The sequence below is a fragment of the Thamnophis elegans genome, chromosome 2 (genome assembly GCF_009769535.1).
Source record: "Thamnophis elegans isolate rThaEle1 chromosome 2, rThaEle1.pri, whole genome shotgun sequence".
NCBI lineage: Eukaryota > Metazoa > Chordata > Lepidosauria > Squamata > Colubridae > Thamnophis > Thamnophis elegans.
Genome location: NC_045542.1, coordinates 153814202 through 153837918, shown reverse-complemented (window position 1 = coordinate 153837918; position 23717 = coordinate 153814202). Strand labels below are relative to the sequence as shown.

General features: G+C 46.1%; 1 protein-coding gene across 1 annotated transcript in view; it reads right to left on the bottom strand.

The window, feature by feature from the left end:
- The window catches only part of PRRT1 (proline rich transmembrane protein 1), a 41530-nt gene that overhangs the window by 14584 nt on the left and 3229 nt on the right, over window positions 1–23717 (bottom strand). The gene's annotated exons all lie outside the window — the stretch shown is intronic.

Genomic DNA, 23717 nt, shown 5'->3' with positions numbered 1-23717 from the left:
GTCCTACTGTCCCCATTTATTTGTACTCATTTCCTTTGTTCATGTTTATATTTATACCTATTATCTTGTACATGTTTGACAAACTAACTAACTAACTAAATAAAGGAAACCACCAAAAATTACATGTTAGCACGGAACAGCTCTCTGCAAAGGAAAACCCAGTGAAAACGTGGTGCAAATGCCATGTGGTTATATTTATTCCTGTTCTATCAACACACTCGGTTTCCCTGCCTGATGTATTCTGCATCCAAAACCCAAATGTACCCATTCAAAATAGATATTTTAAAAACCCAACTCCCAAACATGAGCAGCAGACTAGGCAGCCGGCTTGCAATCTGCTGCACCGTTCCAGCGTTCAAAATAACAAGATTAAAAACGGCAACCGAGACAGATAACTGTACCAAGGTTAGCTCGGCCCACACTCTCTTCTCGGTTGAGGTGAGCTTGCCAAAGCAAGATCGATGGGGGCAGAACAAAACCTCAAAGTTTGTCAGGAGAAATGCAACGTGACACCAACGCCCCGTTCTGGACCAATGGTCCAGAAACAAAGAGACCTAATTCTGTCACCCTGACGACTGCAGAGAAATGGATGTTCAGTCTTTCTGGTTCTCTCGTGAGTCTGAAACCCCCGCTAGAAAAAAGTTTGCCTGCGTAAAACTAAATGTGGCATTAACACCGATTTCTCCTATATAGGGTTGGACATCAGCCCTTCAAGATAGATCAGGTCAGGGAAGAGGGGTGACCAAAAACACAGGTTAGTCCTCGACTTACAATTGAGCCCAAAATTTCTGCTGCTGAGCAAGACTGTTGTTAAGTGAATTTTGCTCCCTTTTATGACGGTTCTTGCCACAATTGCTAAGTGAATCTCTGCAGTAATTATAGCAATAGCCCTTAGCAATAGCAATAGCAGTTAGACTTATATACCGCTTCATAGAGCTTTCAGCCCTCTCTAAGCGATTTACAGAGTCAGCATATCGCCCCCACAGTCTGGGTCCTCATTTCACCCACCTCGGAAGGATGGAAGGCTGAGTCAACCTTGAGCCGGTGAGATTAGAACCGCTGAACTGCAGATAACAGTCAGCTGAAGTGGTCTGCAGTACTGCAACCACTGTGCCACCTCAGCTCCATAGGCTTAGACTTAGGTACCGCTTCACAGTGCTTTGCAGCCCTCTCTAAGTGGTTTACAGAGTCAGCCTTTTGCCCCCAACAATCTGGGTCCTCATTTTACCCACCTCGGAAGGATGGAAGGCCGAGTCAACCTTGAGCCTGGTGAGATTCGAACTGTCAAATTGCAGTCAGCTGGCAGTCAGCAGAAGTAGCCTGCAGTACTGCATTCTAACCACTGTGCCACCTCGGCTCATAATGTTAGTAATAATATTCTATAGAATATTTTAATATTCTGTAGAATATTTTAATATTCTGTAGAATATTTTAATATTCTGTAGAGTATTTTAATATTCTGTAGAATATTTTATTCTGAGGAGGGGGCTTTCCTACAAGCGCTTTCCACAGCTTTGTGCAGCTGTGTATTATGCAAACCTAGCTCGAATATAAGCGAGAACAAAGGGCCTGCAGCAGTGGTGGGTTCCGGCAGTCGCTACTGCTGGTTCACTCACAGATGTGAAGCGCGCACACTTGATGTGTGCTGTGCGCGCATGCACAATACAATAAAAATTGCTCTGTGCATGCGCAGAAGCAAAAAACAAGATGGCGGCCCCTATGGCACCGCCGAGAGAACCAGTCCAGGGGTGTGGCAGGCCTGGGTGTGGAACTGGCAGCGACCCAAGCCGCCAAGCTTGGTCCGAACTGGTATGAACCCACCACTGGGCTGCAGCATAAAGTGATACCCTGCAGGATTACATTTTCCTTCCTGTTTTTACTTTTCCAATTTGTATTCCACACTGATGGAATGAGATTCTTAATACCCATCCATTTTTTGTGCATTTCAGGCTTCCTCAGAGGTGGGTTTCACATAAGTTTACCACAGGTTCGCCCCGCGCACACATGCTCGCTTCATGAGTGTGCACGCCTTCTGCACATATGCTTTGCTCGTGCATGCGACTTAGCAAACATGGCTAAATAGGATAGCATAGAGCCAGGCCAAAGGGGGCGGGCCCACACCCCCACCTGCAGTTCGCCCGAACTGGTCCAAACCGGCTGAATACCACATCTGCTTCCCCAGCTCTTGTGACATACACAGAAGTGGGAAACAAGAATTCCAAAGGAAAAATACTATCTTTCCGACTGTGTATCTAGGCCCTTTTCTTGTATTGAGAGATGCATTCGGAGGTCCAGCCTGAAAAAATGAGAACATTACTTAATAGGCAAAGATCCTTATTTTTTAAGAAGCAATCAACATGTGAATGATCAGGTAGCTAATCTGTTTTAAGGTGGCGCAGTGGTTAAATGCAGCACTGCAGGCTACTGCTAGATCAGCAGTTCAGCGGTTCAAATCCCACCGGCTCAGGGTTGACTCAGCCTTCCATCCTTCCAAGGTGGGTAAAATGAGGACCCAGATTGTTGGGGGCAATATGCTGACTCTCTGTAAACCGCTTAGAGAGGGCTGAAAGCCCTATGAAGCGGTATATAAGTCTACTGCTATTGCTATTGCTATTGCTATTAATTGCACAATTGTTGTATGCTACATGACTCAAATTCTGGACATATAAGTGGGTGTCAGGGTTCCAAGTAACGCCACCAACGAAAGAAGACTCCGAGGCTTGAGGTTCCTCAAAGTTCCATTTTTATTAGAGATGTCATATTGGCACATCTGGGAAAAATCCAAATCTGAAAGCTTCCAGGTTTCCCCCCACCCTAACGAACGTTTAAGTCCGTGCCCAGCACCCACATGTCCATCACACGGTCCAATAGTCACCATCCCAACTGGAGACGCCTTCCAGTTACATCATCACAGCTGAAGGGCACGATGACCTTGACTCTCTGAGAAAGGAATGTAATTTAGACTATATATCTCCCATACTCCATATAATCCCCCCTTCCCGTTTTCCCACAGCATTGAATGTGGGAGGCCTGAAGGGTGTGGACTCTGTTAATCATATGGCCCAGGAAGCCCTATTGAATTATTTCTGAGTGGGGAGGCATGTGGTGTGATTTTGGTTACATAAACTATTTCCCTTCCAGTCAGAACATAGCAAATTGATATCTGGAGAGCAAATGAAGCATAAAATGTCAACAACAACAAAAGGCATAGAGCTGAAATACCAATGTCACAGCCTTGGCTGGAGTGGAGACAGTCCCTTAATGTAATACACAGGTGTCCCACATCCCACCAAGACGCACAACCGAAGAGGGCTGGAAGGTAGCTTCTCCAGGGTACCAGTGAGATGAAATTATTATGGTTTTTGGTTTATCTTCCTTCATTCGATATGGTGCACCTACGCTTCCCTTCAAATCACTCTTGATTCCTGACAAACCCCAAATGCCGGATTTTCTTGGCAAGATTTTTTCGGAAGTGCTTTGTCCCTGCCTTCTTCCTGGTTGCAGAAGACTCCTGAGAAAAAGGACTGAGAAAAATATCTACAGACTCCTCACCTCCTGGACAAAAAAAAATTGTTTCAACTCCTCCCCTCAGGACACCGCTATAGGGCATTGCATGCCAAAGCAATTAGACACGGAGATGGGTTTTCTTTTCCCTCGTGCCATCACTCTGCTGAACAACTAATTCCCACAGCACGGGATTATGTCTAAGGATATTTACTCATTTAGTAGGGCTGCATTGCTATTATCGTAAAGGTGTTTGTTTTTTTCAGGAGGCAACTCCTTAGTTTTAGGTTGCTTCTCTAAAAAATACAGAATAGGATACAGAAAGAGCTGGAAGGGACCTTGGAGGTCTTCTAGTCCAACCCCCTGCTCAAGCAGGAGTTCCTGTACCATTTTGGACAAATGGCTGTTCAATCTCTTCTTAAAAACCTTCAGGGATGGAGCAAATACAACTTCCGGAGGCAAATTGTTTCACTGATTAATTGTTCTCAGGAATTAAGATATAGAAGTTGACAGATAGAAATTGTATTCCCTGCAACTCCAGAAACTTTAATCCTTCTGTGACTCAGTCCTTTGTATCATACTAACTAAACCGTGGTTTGTGGAATAAACCAAATGGATTTGTAAAACGTACAAAGCCAGGAAACATGATTCAGGAATGGCCAAAGTTTTATTTACACAACATTAGACCAGAACAAAACAAACCACATTATAAATTTAGGTATTGTGAGATGCAAACCAAAGTAAACTGGATTTCCTTGTTTTTCCTTTTGAAGATGTTTTGCTTCTCATTTAAGAAGCTTCTTCCGCTCTGACTGGATAGTAGGGAATGGAAGGCTTGTCTGCAAGGAATATAAATCCTTCCATTCCCCACTATCCTGTCAGAGCTGAAGAAGCTCCTTGAATGAGAAGCGAAACATCTTCAAAAGGAAAAAAAAAAGAAAGTGCCAGTTGCCTCCTGAAAAAACCACCTTTAGGGCAACCATGACCTGGATGACTGAGAATCTCTACAGGCCTATTGCTATTATCCTTCTCACCTTTCCTACTATCTTCTCCTATTGGCATCTTATGATTGTATCACTTTATTGTTTCCATGTACGTTGAAAGTTTATGCACCGGAGACAAATTCCTTGTCTGCCCAATCACACCAGGCCAAATAAGTTATCCTGTTCTACTGTGGGCGGTTCAGAAAAAAAAACCGATGGGTGGATCATTGAATAAATCAACGCAGAGTTCTCACTTGAAAGACAAATCAGCAGGCTCAACTCATCCTATTTTAGACACATGCTCTTTAAACAAGACTCTGAGACTAAAAAAGATGGAAGGAAAGATGACCAGCAACCAGATGAATGGACTCAGTTACGATGCCGTTCGCCATAAATCATGGTAAGGTTCTTAGCCGAGTGTGCCCCTGGCCAAAACAGCATCCGAGTTAAAAAGGTCTTTTTATTTATGCATATTTCAAAGCACCTGGGATGATCTCACTGCCACCACACTATTGTCCCCAATTCGGATCTGACCCGGGTGCCGAATCCAATGATGGACACCAGACACGAGGTGCAGGTTTTCTGATTGCTTTTCATTGGAGTCCTCCAAGGAAATGGGTTCCTGGTCAAAAGGCCAAGAAGCCCAGAAGAAAGGATTAAGAAAGCTTTATACATTTTCATTAAAGGAGAATGTGGGACAAAGTGAGATAACAAGAAATATCATCGAATAAACATTTTAGTAATAATTCTACAATTTGTTCTCTTGGTCTCTAGCTGTCCCTATTCCTAAGCCTTGGCTAATGGATGCCCCAGGAGTTATCTAATACACATTACATTTGATGCAGGCCATCCCTAACTTTTAGCTGAGGTCTACCAGTAATTGCTACAAGTTTTACACATGCAAATTTCCTCTTGATAAGCAGTCTTGCCAGACAGGCCCCCAGAATTACAGTCTTCCTGATTTACTTTCAAGTGTCTGCCATGATCTTGCTTTAGCAGCCAGCCCATCGACACCAGAAGCAGTCGGTTAGCTTCCTTAGATATTGAATTATGACCTCTAACCCATTGCAATTCTATGGCTCTATATTATGGCGATTGTATTACCGTATTTTTCAGAGTATAAAACACACTTTTTTCCCTCAAAAAAGAGAGTGAAAATCTGGGTGCGTCTTATACACTGAATACAGCATTTTTGGCCTCCCAAAACCCCGCCCCCTTTGCAAAAACGGACGTGCATAGCCTTTAGGAGGCTTCCAGAGTGCTCCTGAGGTCTGCACAGTGCAAAAACTTTTTTTTTAATTTGCCTCTTCAAAATCCTGGTGCGTCTTATACTCCGAAAAATACAATAATCTTAACTTAATATATTATTTCTATATTGTATTGTCCACATATATATGATGCTTTCTTTAAACTAAATTTGTATATCAGTGATTGCATGACCTCCGTAGATGCCACACGCTACATAAAATAAATACAATTTATAGCGATAGCACTTAGGCTTCTATACCACTTCAGGGTCCTTTATAGCCCTACAACTCTTGGGTGACTTCTGATAAGGTTAAGGACCTCCAGTGCTCTTATCTGGCTGGAGAGGAATTCAGAATCCTGCTTTTATTTTGCTCCAATTAATGAAACAGAAACCTCTTCAGTCTTTCGGCCTTCCTGTAAATCAGTATTTCTCGCTTCTGCCACAGCCAGTTACCGCTAGCACCATGTATCACTCACTGCCCTTTGATGGCAATCCTGAAGACAATTGCTAAATTGTGATAAAGGCCCATGCTTTACACAGCCTGGCCGCAATACAGCATTCTTTCTCTGAGTTAAGCAGGCCAATGCAGAGAAACAGGGGTACATGGCTTCTTCGCCCAGCTGTGTTTGGGGTGGGACTGAAAATTTTTAGCAACCTGATCTCTGCCCGGTTGCTGGGTGGGCGTGGCCATGGGGTGTGTGGCCTACTCCGCCTCCTGCACCACAGCGGAGGGGGTGTTTTCACCCACCCCAGGCTCCGGAGGCTTTACTCGAGCCTCTGAGAGGACGGAAACAGCCTCTCACGGGCTCTGGAGCCCCTCCAAAGGCCGGAAACAGGCCTGTTTCCGAACTTCCGGGAGGCCCATTTCCAAACTTCCGGGAGTCCCATCCTCCGTGCAGGTCCTGCAGTTTACCTGGCATAATGATCGGGCAACGTGGAGACTCCTGGGAGGGGAGGGGTGGGTGTGGCCAGCCAGTCCTTCCAACTATTAGTTTGCTGAACCAGATGCAAAATCAGCATCCAGTTTGCCCAAACCATGCCAAACTGGCTGAATCCTAGCCTTGGTGCCAACATGACATCCCCAATTATGTGATTCCAGCCCCTATTCTTTCCTATGTGTTCTCCTATATAGGAAAAACAGGATCCGACATTTGATTGTTGCCACCTTCACTTACAGAATAATTGACACGACAAGGACCTTGGAAATCTTCTAGTACAAACCCTCCTCATGCAGGAGACCCCGTACAGGTGGTCCTCGACTTACAACAGTTCAAAGTTTCAATGGTACTGAAAAAAGTGACTTACGGCCATTGTATCACAATTACGACCTTCGCACCAGCCCCATGATCACGTGAGAAATATTTAGATGCTTGGCAGCTGACTCGTACTTATGACCGTCACTGTGCCCCAAGGTCCCCTTTTTTTGCAAACGTTTGGCCAGTAAAATCAACTGGGAAGACAGGTTTCACTTAACAACAGGATTATTAATTTGTCAGTTGCGGCGATTCACTTAAGAACCGCGGCAAGAAAAGTAGTAAAGTGGGGCAAAACTCAAAACATCTCACTTAACAACAGAAATGTTGAGCTTGATTGTGGTCATAAGTTGAGGACTACCTCTATCATTTCATACAAACGTGAGGTGATACTGAAGGAACTGGACGGCGACCCAGCTTCTAATCCACTTTCAACCACTGGAAACAGAATTACAGAGCTGTGAGGTACCTTGGAGGTCCTCTAGTCCAATCCCCTGCTCAGGCAGGAGATCTTATAACATTTCAGGCAAATGGCTGTCCAATCTCTTCTTAAAAGCTTGGTGGATTACCTACAACTTCAGAAGGCAAGCTATTCCATTGGTTGATTGATTGTCTGGTCCTTACTTCTAAATTACTTCTTTCTTCAATTAGTTAATACAATACAATAGCAGAGTTGGAAGGAACCTTGGAGGTCTTCTAGTCCAACCCCCTGCCTAGGCAGGAAACCCTATACCGTTCCAGACAAATGGCTATCCAACATCATCTTAAAGACTTCCAGTGTTGGGGCATTCACAACTTCTGGAGGAAAGTTGTTCCACTGATTAATTGTTCTGTCAGGAAATTTCTCCTCAGTTCTAAGTTGCTTCTCTCCTTGATTAGTTTCCACCCATTGCTTCTTGTTCTACCCTCAGGTGCTTTGGATAATAGTTTGACTCCCTCTTCTTTGTAGCAACCCCTGAGATATTGGAACACTGCTATCACGTCTCCCCTAGTCCTTCTTTCTATTAAACTAGACATACCCAGTTCATGCAACAGTTCCTCGTATGTTTTAGCCTCCAGTCCCCTAATCCTCTTTGTTGCTCTTCTCTGCACTCTTTCTAGACTCTCCACATCTTTTCTACATCGTGGCGACCAAAACTGAATGCAGTCTTCCAAGTGTGGCCTTATCAAGGCATTATAAAGTGGTATTAACACTTCACGTGATCTAGATCTCCATAAAGGAGTTCCAACAATTTTGAAAAACATTAAAAGAGAGCAGAGCCTCTAAGACTAATGTGAAGGTTGGACTTCATCTATGGATATTTTCCATCCATTGCTTCTTGTTATGTCTCCAGGTGCTTTGGAGGATAAGTGGACCCCTCCTACTCATGGCAGCCCCTTATACTTCATTAACTGCATCCCCATAAATGCTGCTTCATCTCTATGGTGACAGGTGTTGTTTCTTGAGGTATCCAGGCAACACTAATAGGGAGAGATTTTATGCAGCTTTCCCAACTTTTGGTTTTGTCCTCCGTGTGCAAGGAAACACCATTCAAAGTCTGAACATCAATTCAATGCATCTGAATTCTTGGCTGCTTCTTACTTAACTGCCGCCTGACATCCTTCACTGTATTCTGCCTTTATTTTGAATTAAGGACTCAGCACAATAGCAATAGCAGTTATATACTGTTTCATAGGGATTTCAGCCCTCTCTAAGCGGTTTACAGAGTCAGCTTATTGCCCCCACAGTCTGGGTCCTCATTTCACCCACCTCGGAAGGATGGAAGGCTGAGTCAACCTCGAGCTGGTGAGATTTGAACCCCCGAACTGCAGACAGCAGTCAGCTGAAGTGGCCTGCAGTACTGCACTCTAACCACTGCGCCACCTCGGCTCTATCCATGAATCACTGGAGCAACAGAATAAAATTAGTTAGTCCGGTTCAAATGATCCTTCAGAAATGCTTTTTGCTCAAGGAAGTTAAAGGGGTGAGGGAGAATATTGCACTGGTCCTGCTCATTCTAGAAAGAGTGCAGAGAAGAGCAACCAAGATGATTAGGGGACTGGAGGCTAAAACATACAATGAACAGCTTTAGGAACTGGGCCTGGCTAGTGTAGTGAAGAGAAGGACCAGGGGAGACATGGTAGCAATGTTCCAATATTTGAGGGGCTGACACAGAGAGGAAGGGGTCAAGCTATTCTCCAAAGCACCTGAAGGCCAGATAAGGAATAATGGTTTGGAAACTGAACAAGGAGAGATTCAACCTGGAAATAAGGAGAAATTTTCTGACTGAGAGAGCAATCAACCAATGGAACAGATGTTGCCTTGGGACGTTGTGGGAGCTTCATCACTGGAGGCTTTCAAGAAGAGATTGGACTGCCATCTGTCAGAAATGGTGTAGGGTCTCCTTCCTGGGCGTGGGGTTGGACTAGATCAGTGGTCCCCAACCCCCGATCCGCGGACCGGTGCCGGGCCGTGGAGTACCTGGCACCGGGCCGCGGAAGCCGGGTGTTCGCTGTCCCAGGCGGCCCCGCTGCGGGGAAACGGAAGCCCCGAGAACAAAACAGGCGTCAACGCAGAGAACGGGAGCCTCGCAGAAACAGCCCTTCGGGCGCTTCCTCTGCAGCCGGAAGCTTCAGCGGCCAAGGCGGCTCCACTTGAAGAGGCTCTTCGAAGCTTTTTCCGGCTCCGAGAGGAGGGCTAACCCGCCCTCTCTAGCCAGGACTCCGGCTTCGCCACATGCGATGCCCGGCGCATCCCCCGCTGCTGCTCGGCCTGCGAACCCCGGCAGCTCCGCTTTCCGGCTGCAGCGAAAGCGGCAAGGCACCTGCCGAGCGCCCCAGCCCCGTTGGCAGCGGGCATACGGTCCCAGCCCAGCTAGCCTCATCGCAGCGAGGGGCTCTCGGGGAAGCCGCCTTGCTCGCCCCCCCGACCGGCTAATTTGCAGGGCGAGGCTTCCCCGGATGCAGTCCCGGCGACTTCCCTTCGGCTCGTCGGAGCTGCCCCGCGGCCAAGAAGTAGCCGGGAGGGCGGCCGCGGCTCCCCTGGGCGAGGCCTGACTGTGTCTCGGGAGGCGCCCACGCGAGCACGGCTCAGCCGGCAGCCGGGCGGGCCTCCGGAAGCGCCGGCGTCCCTCTTCAGTGGGATCGCCGAGAGGCCGAGGGCAGAGCCGCTCCCTTCCTCCCTATGGAGCCCACCGTGGGGAGGGGGCGAGGAGGGAACCGCCGCCCGTCCCGACAGGTGGGGGCGGCGGTTCACCGGGGAGACGATCCGGAGGTAAGCACGGCTGACGACCACGCCCGCCCACCCACCTCCTTGCGGGCCACTTTGGCCTCGGCGTGCCGGAACTTGAACACCCTGAACAGGCTCATGCACCTTTCCCCACACCTCTGAAGGACGCCAACCAATGACCGCCCTCTGGGCTAGTGCCCAGAACCGCTTCGCGGGAGCCCTGTGGGCGGAGGGGGTGGGCAGGCAGGGGCGCAGGGTCACGAACAACGCCCCCCCACCCCTGCGCGCGCTCAGCGGGCCACGGTAAAATTATCAAAGGCTGACTGGTCCGCGGCGATAAAAAGGTTGGGGACCACTGGACTAGATGACCTACAAGTCCCTTCCAACTCTGTGGTTGTGATTCTGATTCATTCTTTCTGCAGGATTGTTGGGAAGGTAAAATACCAAGGCACTGGCACATAAAAGTAAGGGTCATAGTCTTCAAGGGTCAACTCTTTAAATCTGTGCATAAATACAGGCAGTCCTCAACTTACAACAGTTCATTTAGTGACCATTCAAAGTTACAACAGCAGCGAAAAAAGTGACTCATGACCATTACAATCATTGCACCCATCCCCATGGCCGCATGATCAAAATTCAGCTCCTTGGCAACTAACTCGTATTTATGACGTTTGCAGTGTCCTGGGGGCTTGGCCATGTGGTCCCCTTTTGCGACCTTCTGTCGGGCAAAGTCGACGGGGAAGCCGGTTTCACTTAACAACCGAGTTATTAACTGAACAACTGTAGCAATTCACTTAACAACGGTAGCAAGAAAGGTCGAAAAATGGGGCAGCCCCTCACTTAAAAAGACTTAGCAACAGAAATTTCGGGGCTCAAATTTTGTGGTTGTAAGCCAAGGAATACCAAAGCAGGTTTTCCAAGCTCTGAAAAAGAGAAAGCACACGGTGCGGTGATACAGGCCTATCTGCGTAAGGAATCATTAAATAAATAATTCAGACGCAGCCAGGGCAGAAAGGACACTGAATTACTCCAGTACAAATTCAGTTATGCAACCTCTTTCTCCCAGGGAGTTTGATCTCCCAGGAACCTCATTTCATTTCAGCTTATTAGCACTTCCTTAATAAGTACAAGAGCCAATTTGATTGCCAGGGTTAAGACAGGGTGAGTCTCTTGTCCCGCCTTAGGGACAAAGGCAGCTGGGTGATCTTGGGCCAGACCTGGAAACCATCTTTGACATTTGGGCCTTCAGGCCTGCCACATTTTCTGCTGTGAGAAAATGGGAGGGGGGGGATTATATGAAGTATGGGAGATATATAGTCAAAATAACATTCCTTTCTCAGAGTGTCAAGGACACCTTGCCCTGCAGCTGCCGATGGTGTGACTGGGAGGCATCTCCAGTTTTGGATGGTGCCTGATTGGATCATGTAGGTGCTGGGAAGGGATTTGAACTTTCCTTTGGGTGGGGGAAAACCTGGAAGCTTTCAGATTCGGGTTTTCCCAGATGTGCCAATATGGCATCTCTAATAAAATGGAAGTTTGAGGAACCTCAAGCCTCAGAGTCTTTCTTTCGTTGGGAGTGTCGCTTGGAGCCCTGACAAAGTCATTTTCTCTCAGCCCTCAGACGGAGGCAACGGTGAACCAATTCTGAAAAACCTTACCAAGAAAACAGCAGGGACTAGGAACTAATCCAGGCGTTCACCAGAAGACTGACTTGAAGGCCCCAAAATAATAAGAAATAAATAACTGAAAATAATCAAATTAAAGCAGCACTCCGGTTCAGGGTCATTCAGTATTGCAATAGAATATATTCATGCACTGGCCTCTTAATTACCGGTAGTCCTCGACTCACGTACCTCGATTCACTTAGTGACCTTTTGACGTTGCAACAACACTGGAAAAAGGGACTTTTGACCGTTTTTCACACCCAACGACCATTGCAGCATCCCCATGGCCACGTGATCAGATATCAGACACTGGGTAATTGGCATGTATTTATGGGGTTTGTAGTGTCCCAGGGTCATGTGATCACCTTTTGCGACCTTCTGACACTCACAATCAATGGGGAAGCCAGATTCACTTAACAACCGTGTGACTAACTTAACAACTGTATTGATTCGCTTGAAAACCACGGCAAGAAAGGTTGCAACAGAATAACAGAGTTGGAGGTCTTCTAGTCCCTTACAAAAGGGGGCAAAATTCACTTAACAACTGTCTCACTTCACAGCGGATGTTTCAGGCACAATTGTGGTCCTATGTTGAGGACAATCTATACAAGCTAACTTCTCCTCTGGACCAAGGTGAATTTCTGACCTCAGGAGCTTTTTAGACCCTGGTTGTTAGGCCCATTCAGGCACTGAAATAGGAGCAAAACTCAGGAATCCGTTTTCACAGTGGAGTTCAATCAATTAGAATAGAGCTGGAAGGGACCTCGAAAGTCTTCTAGTCCAACCCCCTGCTCAAGCAGGAGACCCTACACCCGTGATGGCGAACCTATGGCACGTGTGCCACAGGTGACATGCGGAGCCATTTGTTAGGGCACGCACGGCGTTGCCCTGTCAGCTCCAGCGCGCATACACATGCTGGCCAGCTGACTTCGGAGTTCGTTTGAGGCCGTTTTTCAGCCTCCGGAGTGCAAAAAACAGGCCCTACGGACAAACCGGAAGTTCGGGAACGGACTTCCAGTTTGCCTGTAGGCCCAGTTTTTCGCCCTCTGGAGGCTTCAGGGAAGCTCCTGAAACCTCTGGGGGGGTCTCCGGTGGGTGGGGAGGCTGTTTTCACCCTCCCCAAGCTCCTAGAAAGCCTCTGGAAAACAGTGCACCAAAAGCAGGGGGTATCACGCTGGTCGTGTGCGCATGAGCGTGGGGGGGTTGGGTGCATAGCGTTATGGGTGTGGCACACCCGCACACGACCCCCCTGCGCTCCCCCCGCTTTTGGCATGCGATCCAAAAAAGGTTAGCCACCACTGCCCTATACCATTTCGGACAAGTGGCTGTCCAGTCTCTTCTCAAAATCCTCCAGTGATGAAGCACCCACAATTTCTGAAGGCAAATCTGTTCCACTGGTTAATTGTCCTCACTGTTAAGAAGTTTCTCCTTAATTCCAGGTTGATTCTCTCCTTGATTAGTTCCTATCCATTGTTTCTTGTCCTGCCTTCTGGTGCTTTGGAAAATAAGTTGACCCCCTCTTCTTTGTGGCAGCCCCTCAAATACTGGAACACTGCTGTCATGCCATCCCTAGTCCTTTTTTTTTCTCTAGACCATCCAAAGCCAAATCCTTCCATCGTTCTTCAAGTGTTTTAGTCTCCAGGCCTTTAATTATCTTAGTTGCTCTTCTCTGCACTTTTTCCAAAGCCCCAACCTCTTTTTTGTAATGTGGTGACCAAAACTGGATGCGGTACTCCAGGTGCGGCCTTACTAAGGCTTTATAAAGAGGTATTAATAGTTCAGGTGATTTTGATTTGATCGAATACTTCACATTAAGTTTTCCTTCCTCTTCTAAACCCCAAAGGGGCTCAATGTCTCAGAGGGAAGGCCGCTTCCTGAGCCAAAAATTGTTTTCCTAAATACCCGTTTCTTGAAAAAAACCACTTGCTGGAAAACAAACCTTCATGAGTAAGAGGGCATCGACGAGGCACCAGTTCTTACGTGCTCGATCAATGCAGAGAGGTTGGCGCTGCGCTGGGGTGTGGGTGGCTTGTTCTGAAATGAACCCTGGGTTGCTTTGCTTGCAATAGCAAGTAGCTTCCCCCCCCTTTTTTTGTCAGCTTCTGCCTACATTTATTTTTCACCTCTTATACAGCAGAAGATAATTTTATATCCTTCCATTCCAACAACGAGTCCCAGGCTTTGCAGCCTGTGTTCAATTAATTGATTGCTTTCCCCATTTCGGCTCTCAGCTCAGCACTTTAAGCCATTGTGTGTCAAACACAGCTTAGTTGCCGGCTAACAATGCCATTGATGCGAGCACAACCACATACCTGAGAGTACCATTACATAGTTTTACTTAATGAGAAGGTTAATCGGATTCGGCTTAACATTGCAAACAGGAGACCTTAATTGTTCCTTCAGATTCTCTTTGCCTTTTGGCGGAGTGCAATAGCAGCACTTCTTCCTTTTCTACATTTCAACAAGAAAAACCCAATGCACAGGTATAGTTTAGGAAGTACCTGGCTCAATAGCAGTCACTGTGAGAGGGATCTTGGAGTCCTAGTGGACAGTCACTTAAATATGAGCCATCCGTGTGCGGCAGCTGCCAAAAAAGCCAACACAGTTCTAGGCTTCATTAACGATGGATAGAATCAAGAGCACATGAAGTGTTAACACCACTTTATAAGGCCTTGGAAAGGCCAGACTTGGAATACTGCATTCAGTTTTGGTCCCCACACTATAAAAAAGATGTTGAGACTCTAGAAAGAGTGCAGAGAAGAGCAACAAAGACGATTAGGGGGCTGGAGGCTAAAACATATGAAGAACGGTTGCTGGAATTGTATATGTCTATTTTTATGAAAAGAAGGACTATGGAAGACATGATAGCAGTGTTCCGATATCTGAGGGGCTGCCACAAAGAAGAGGAAGTCAAGTTATTCTCCAAAGCACTTGCGGGCAGGACAAGAAACCACAGATGGAAACTGATCAAGGACAGAAACAACCTAGAACTAAGGAGACTTTTCCTGACTGTTAGAACAATTAATCAGTAGAATAGCTTTGCCTTTAGAAGTTGTGGGTGCTTCTTTTAAGAAGAGATTGGACAAGATTTGTCTGAAATGGTATAGGGTTTCCTGTCTGAGCAGAGGGTTGGACTAGAAAACCTCCAAGGTCCCTTCCAACTCTGTTATTCTGCTCTTCTCAGGGGGAGAAAATATTTAAAAAGCACATAAAGGCCTGTTAAGTGCTTCCTGGAAACTGGTAAGAGGCTGATCAAGCAATTTTTTGGGGGAGAAATCTTTCAGAAGGCAGACAAGGCCACATAGAGTTACCCAGCCAGGAAAAATAAAACAAAAAAACCAAAACCAAGAAAACAATGGGAAGACTTCTATCAGAACTCACTTTGTGCAACTAATGTATTAGGTACAGTAATAAACCTGGGAAAAGTTTATTATCATCACCTCATGCAGGCTGAATCCAACCTGCTGAACCAAAAACATCATTTGGCTTCATTCATGTTTGTTCGTTTACAATTCTCTCTTACTGTGGCCAAGCAGGCGAATTAAATTAAAATTTGGAAATCAGTGTTCTGAAACAGGGATCTCCAACTCCTGGGCTGTGGGCCCGTTCAGAATTGGGCTGCAGAAGCCGTGAGTGAGCACGCATGCAACTCCACTTATGTGAGCAGCGGGCAAATGTGCACGCAAAGTTCCATTTTTGCTGCCAGAAACATTGCAGGCAGGTCCTTCACTGTTTCAAGGGTAGTCCCCCGGGCCAGATCTAAGTACCACACGGGTCAGATTTAAGTACTCGTGGGCCGGACCTAAGTACCCACGGGCCAAACCTAAGTACTCACAGGTCGGACCTAACTACCCGCGGGCCGGACCTAAGTAACTGTGGGCCAGACTTAAGTACCCACGGGCTGGATCTAAGTACCCCGTGGGCCGGATCTCAGTGCCCCACGGGCCGGACCCAAGTACTCCACGGGCCGGACCCAAGTACTCCATGGGCCGGACCCAAGTACTCCATGGGCCGGACCTGTTGTGACTCAGCAGATGTCTTCTGTGAGTCTTTTCAGGATGCAAGATTAACACTGCAGCTGGGGCTAGTGAGTGCCGTGTTCTGGGGATAAAAGGATGGATGGTGCCACGCCCTGGTTGCAGGAGTCAACGTTCCTTGGTTCGTTTAACATTGATTGATCATCAGTCGTGGTTTATGTAAGATACACTTGGAGAAGTGCTTTGTTTCCTGTAACCCTGATTCAAGGCTACACTTGGAGAAGTGCATTGCTTGTAAGAGTTGTTTTGTATTCTGTTATCTGCTTGAAAGAGACTTTATTTCTGTTTATTTTGGGCTCGCAGCCAGTTTGAGCTGAGGACTGATAAAGAGAGTTCCTTTTAAGTTTGTCTGCCTGCCGTTTGTTAACGAGCCAAGAAGGGGGGACAGAACAGGACCCAAGTACTCCATGGGCCGGACCCAAGTACCCCGCGGGCAGGACCTAAGTACCCACAGGCCAGACCTAAGTACCCCACGGGCCGGATCCAAGTACCCCATGGGTCGGACTTAAGTACCCCGTGGGCTGGAAATAAGTACCCATGGGCCGGATCTAACTACCCCACAGGTTGGATCTAAGTAGCGCGTGGGCCGGATCTAAGTACCCTGCGGGCCAGACCTAAGTACCACACGGGCCGGACCATCTGGTGGCCAATAGGCCTCTCTAGTCCTTGTTCTGACTCCGAACACCCCCCAGAGTCTTCCTCAGCCCCCAGGGCAGTCCCATAGTGTTCATCGCTGTCAGATTCCACCAACAGCTCAGCCAGCCAGAGTTGGGCCACAACATCTACCCTACCCTACCCTACTCTATTATTTTCTTATTCCTATTCCAGATAGAGATAGTAGATTCCTCAGTCAGGCCTATAGATGTTAAACCTATCATAAAGAACCCCGTTTGGAAGAAATGTCACCTATCATTGTTGGTTTTAGGCCCAACACTGCTTTATGGAGGACATAACATGATTGAGCACCCAGAAACACAGAAGCAATCCCATACAAGCTGCAGCGATTCACTTAACAACTAGAATAGAAAAACAAGAGTTGGAAGGGACCTTGGAGGTCTTCTAGTCCAACCTCCTGCTTAGGCAGGAAACCCTACACCACTTCAGACAAATGGTCATCCAACATCTTCTTTTAAAAAAATTGTGGCAGGAAAAATCGTAAAAGGGATTAAAATTCACTTAACAAATGTTTGACTTAAGCAAGTGAGTCGTAAGTCGAGGGCTACTTGTGGTTTGCTTCCAGTCATCTCCAGGTCAAGTGTTTCCCCTTCCTCCTGTCAAAATTGAAGTTGGCTTTTCGGTGAGCGGTTAATCCTAAATACTACATCCCGCCCTGTCACTTGCTATTATACAATGCCTGCCAGAGAATTCCCTTGCTGCTTCCCGAAACACAACACGGTCACGTCCATGAAATCAGCAGCAGCTGAGCTCAACCCAAGCCAGACTTTGAATTTGGTGTTAAAATATTAATTAACGATAGGAGGCTTGATACATAAATATCGCACGGACAAATTAATGTTGCTCGGGAGCCTTCTCTTCCACACTGCAGTTTCTGCAAACAACAACCGCACATTGTCTAAATTAAGCTTCTGGGATGTGACCAGGAAAAAAGCCACCACATTATTGTTTCATATTCATATTCATATTCTCTCACTCTCTCACACACACACATACAAACACACACACACACACACACACACAGATAGGAGCTGCTAGATGGCAACCCACATTCCCAAGACAATGGTGAAATCTTTTTTTTTTTTACTACTGATTCTGTGGGCATGGCTTGGGCGTGACTTGATGGGTTCATGTGATTATGTAGTCATGTAACTAGGGGATCAAACTCACTTTAACAATGTCCTGCTGGAGCAGGGTTGGACTAGATGACCTCCAGGTCCCTTCCAGCCTTGGATTATCCTCTGAAGCTGCGTCTAATGCCAAGTTTGTAGTCCTTCCTTTCTCTCCTTTTCCCTCCCTCCCTCCCTCTCTTTCTTTTTCTTTCTTTCTGTTTCTTTCTCCTTCCTTCCTTCCTTCCTTTCTCTCTCTGTCTCTGTCTCTCTCTTTCTTTACTTCTTTCTTTCTCAGCAACCCCCCCCACACACACCCTGTTTTTGGCCTAGCAGGTTATCTTTCTTTCTTTCTTTCTTTCTTTCTTTCTTTCTTTCTTTCTTTCTTTCTTTCTTTCTATCTATCTATCTATCTATCTATCTATCTATCTATCTATCTATCTATCTATCTCCCTCCCTCCCTACCTACCCACCCACCCACCCACCCACCCACCCACCCACCCATCCATCTATCTAATCTATCATTCATCCATCCAATCCATCATCTATCATCTATCACTTTCTTTCTTTCTTTCTTTCTTTCTTTCTTTCCTTTCTTTCTTTCTTTCTTTCTTTCTTTCTTTCTTTCTTTCTTTCTATCCCATGCCTTCCTCCCTCCTCCATCCACCCACCCACCTATCCATCCATGCATCAATCAATCAATCCATATCTACTAAATCTGTCTGTCTGTCCATCCATCCATCCATATCTATCTATCTACCTGTCCATATCTATCTATCATCTATCTATCTATCTATCTATCTATCTATCTATCTATCTATCTATCTATCTATCTATCTATCTATCTATCATCATCTATCATCATCTATCATCCAATCCATCATCTACCATCTGCATCTATCTGTCTTTCTTTCTGTCTGTCTATCCCATCCCCCCTCCCTCCTCCACTCACCCACCCATCCACCCATTTTTTACTACTGGGTTGGCCGAACTGGCCTGAACTGGCCTGAACATTTCACCTCTGGTTTTACCCCCTTTTCTGCCAAAATAGGACACCCCTCTAGAAAGTGAATTCATTTTGGTCAACTGGTCTGGTGCTTTCTCACTCTCTCTCTCTCTCTCTTTTTAGGTCATCTTTCATTCTGCCTGTTTTCTATTTCTAGACTAGAGGAAAAGGAAGTGTCCTGAGGGAGAAAGAGCGGGGGGCAAGAGGGGGGGAGGACAGACGTGTAAATGGATCAACTCATTTTCTTTAAAGTTACATATAATACAAGGAGACTGGTTTGGTTGAGCGTGGAGAAGGTGTGTGTGTGAGCTGGAGCAAATACAAAAGCCATAAGGATTCCAGTGATTAAAACTGGCACCTTGGTGGAAACTGTTCCAGAATAGAACGCTCTTATCTCGGAAGTATTAAAATGATGCAGTGGATAAATAATTGAAAGATGATTCAATGCAGAGCCAACACTTACGAGGCCCCTAATGTTTCCCATCCTCTCTCTTTTCTCATTTCTTCTCTGCTACCACGTGAAAAACTGTTATATTTTATAAGGCGCAATCCAAGAAAAGTGAAGCTCTTTATATATCCCATCCATTTAAATTGAATCTTGTGCTTAAATAAATCCCTTGTATCAAGAAGCTACTTAACAAAGATTTGTCTGTCTGTCTGTCTGTCTGTCTGTCTATCTATCTATCTATCTATCTATCTATCTATCTATCTATCTATCTATCATCTATCTATCTATCTATCATCCATCCAGTCCATAATCTACCATTTACATCTATCTATCTGTCTTTCTTTCTGTCTGTCTGTCTAGCCCATCCCTCCCTCCCTCCCTCCTCCACTCACTCACCCACCCACCCATCAATCAATCCATATCTACTAAATCTGTCTATCTATCTATCTATCTATCTATCATCTATCTATCTATCTATCTATCTATCTATCTTCTATCATCTATCTATCCATCCATCCATATCTCTTTACCTGTCCATATCTATCTATCTATCTATCTATCTATCTATCTATCTATCTATCTATCTATCATCCATCCATCCATCCACCCACCCACCCACCCACCCACCCACCCATCCATCCATCCATCCATCCAATCCATCATCTACCATACACATCTATCTGTCTTTCTTTCTGTCTGTCTATCCCATCCCCCCTCCTCCACTCACCTACTCACCCATCAATCAATCAATCAATCAATCAACCAATCAATCAATCAATCCATATCTACTAAATCTGTCTATCTATCTATCATCTATATCTATCTATCTATCTATCTATCTATCTATCTATCTATCTATCTATCTATCTATCTATCTATCTATCTATACATACATACATACATACATACATACATACATACCTCTCTACCTGTCCATATCTCTCTCTCTCTCTCTCTCTCCCTACCTACCTACCTATCCATCTATTTATCTACCTCTATCTATCTATCTATCTATCTATCTATCTATCTATCTATCTATCTATCTATCCCTCCCTCCCTCCCTCCCTCCCTCCATCATATCTATCTATCTATCTATCTATCTATCTATCTATCTATCTATCTATCTATCTATCTATCTATCTATCATAATCTCATATTCATTATTTTTATAACTAACCCAAGTCAATGAACATACCCAATACTCCTTTCTTCTGTTTTTGCACATAACAACCACCCTGTAAGGTGAGAGAGTGGGGGGGACTGGCCCAAAGTCACCAACTGCTAATGTACAATTAGAACTCACAGTCCCTTTGTGATTGATCCAAAGTTATCCAACTGACTTTGATGACTAAAGTAGGACTAAAAGTCATGGTTTTTGGTTTTTAGCCTGGTGCCTTAGCCACTAGACCAAAGGGGCACAAAGTTGACTCAGCCTTCCATCCTTCCGAGGTGGCTAAAATGAGGAGCCAGATTTTGGGGGGGGCAATAGGCTGACTCGGTAAACAGCTCAGAGAGGGCTATAAAAGCAATACGAAGTGGTATATCATTTTAAGGGCTGTTGCTAAACTGAGCTTTTGTGTTTAATGATTTGGCCCCTTTTCCTTCCTCAGCAATACAAATGATCTCTAGTTGATTCTCCGAGATCCTGAATTTGCCTTTGGAAGGTACAGGATTCCAATAATGGATCAGCCTTGCAAAGCTTCTAATAGGTGGCTTCTAGAAAATGCATCTGGAGCTTCTTAGTATGATGGCTAACCATGGATTGCTTCACGTTTTTCAGGTGTCAAAAAGTTTAATCCTACGATGAGAAATACCAAGGACGGTCCAAAGTGCTACAGCTACACACACTCAACTCTTTTCAAGGTATTGTGCAATTGTCCCCCTTATGCCTGAGGTAAGAAGCTCGAGGATGTTGAGTTCCAGAGTAGTGTATTGCTTGTGCATACCCTGAACTTCATGTGTGATTATTCAAAAACTATCATGACTCAGCAATAGTAGTAGATTTATTTAGATTTAGATTTAGATTTTATTAGTATTTGTAGGCCGCCCTTTTCCCTGAGGGGACTCAGGGCGGCTCACATAAAATCGGGGAAGGGGAATACAGACGTTAAGATAGAGACATATAATAAAATAGTAAACAACATACATTCATCATTCGGGAGGGGTAACTATCCTTGTCCCCAGGCCTGACGGGCGAGCCAGTTCTTAAGGGCTGTGCGGAAGGCCTGGACAGTGGAGAGGGTGCGAATCTCTACGGGGAGCTCGTTCCAAAGGGTCGGGGCTACTACTGAGAAGGCCCTCCTCCTTGTAGTTGCCAGCCGACATTGGCTGGCCGATGGAATGCGGAGGAGGCCTAATCTATGTGATCTTATTGGTCGCAGGGATGTAATTGGCAGAAGGCGGTCTCTCAAGTATCCAGATCCACTGCCATGTAGGGCTTTATGGGTGACTAATAGCACCTTGAAGCGCATCCGGAGATCAACAGGTAGCCAGCGCAGCTCGCGGAGGATAGGTGTTATGCGGGTGAACCGAGGTGCACCCACAATCACTCGCGCGGCCGCGTTCTGTACTAGCTGAAGTCGCCGGATGCTCTTCAAGGGCAGCCCCATGTAGAGCACATTGCAGTATTCCAGCCTAGAGGTCACAAGGGCCCGGGTGACTGTTGTGAGAGCCTCCCGATTCAGGTAGGGTCGCAACTGGCGCACCAGGCGAACCTGGGCGAATGCCCCCCTGGTCACAGCCATTAAATGGTGGTCAAACGATAGCTGTGGATCCAGGAGGACTCCCAAGTTGCGAACCCTCTCTGAGGGGTATAAAATTTGACCCCCCAGCCTGAGAGATGGAATATTGGTCGAATTTTTGGGAGGGAAACACAACAGCCACTCGGTCTTTTCTGGGTTGAGCACAAGCTTGTTAACCCTCATCCAGTCCATAACAGCTTCAAGGCCTCGGTTCATCACGTCTGCCGCTTCATTGAGTTGGCACGGGGCGGACAGATACAATTGAGTATCGTCCGCATATTGATGGTATCTAATCCCGTGCCTGCGAATGATCTCTCCCAGCGGTTTCATGTAGATGTTGAATAGTAGGGGGGATAAGACCGAGCCCTGAGGCACCCCATAAGTTAGGGGCCTAGGGGACGATCTCTGCCCCCCCACTAACACCGACTGCGACCTGTCCGAGAGGTAGGAGGAGAACCACCGCAACACGGTGCCTCCCACTCCCACCTCCCGCAGTCGTCGCAGAAGGATACCATGGTCAGTGGTATCGAAAGCCGCTGAGAGGTCAAGGAGGACCAGGATGGAGGAATGTCCTCCATCTCTGGCTCTCCAGAGATCATCGATCAATGCGACCAAAGCGGTTTCTGTGCTGTAACCGGGTCTGAAGCCTGACTGGAATGCACAGGTAGTCCTCAACTTACAACCTCAACTGAGCCCAAAATTTATGTTGCAAAGTGAGAAATGTGTTATGTGAATTTTGTCCTATTTTTACAACCTTTCTTGCCACAGTTGCAAAGTGAATCACTGCGGTTGTTAAATTAGTCACACAGTTGTTAAGTGAATCTGGTTTCCTCACTGACTTTGCTTGTTGGGCATTTGCAAAAGGTGATCACATGATCCCCCCGGGACATTGCAACCATCATAAATGGGAGTTGGCTGTCAAGCATCTGAATGTAAATCACATGATGCTGGAACGGTCATTCATGTGAAAACAATGGTCAAAGTAAACTTTTTTCAGTGTTGTTGTAACTTCAGTCACCAAATGAACTGTTGTAAGTCTGTTTCATAGTGCTTTTATAGCCCTCTCTAAGTGGTTTACAGGGTCAGCCTATTGTCCCCCAACAATCTGGCTCTCGTTTTACTGACCTTGGAAGGATGGAAGGCTGAGCTAACCTTGAGTCTGGTGAGAATCGAACTGCTGGCAGTGGGCAGAGTCAGCCTGCAATATTGCATTCCAACCACTGCGGCTGATTAGTGAGTAGACCTATTTATGTAGGATCTTTTAGCGGGTGGTTAAGGTCACCTGGAGATTTACCTCTGTCATCAGGGTCGTCACTCCACACCCATTTGCATCACTGATGACAGAGATAAACCTCCAGGTGACCTTAACGACCTGCTAAAAGAATGCAAATGACCAGCTGTTTGCAAGGTGTATAAATCCTTCCATTCCCCACCATCCAGTCAGAGCTGAAGAAGCTTCTTGGATGAGAAGTGAAATGTCTTCAAAGAAAAACCAGAAAGTCCAGTTGCCTCTTGAAAAAAAGCATCTTTGGGATGGTTGCAGCAATATTTCTCAATCTTGGCAATTTTAAGGCCAGTGGACTTCAACTCCCAGCATTCCATAGCTGGCTGGGGAATTAACAGAATAACAGAAGGGACATTGGAGGAAGGGAAGGGACATTGGAGGTCTTCTAGTCCAACACTCTACTCAGGTAAGAAACCATATATCAATCTGGATAAATGGCTGTCCAATGTCTTCTTAAAAGCCTCCAGTGCTGAAGCACCAACAACTTCTGGAGGCAAGCAGTTCCACTGGTTAATTGTTCTAACTGTCAGGAAATTTCTCCTATGGAACTTGAAG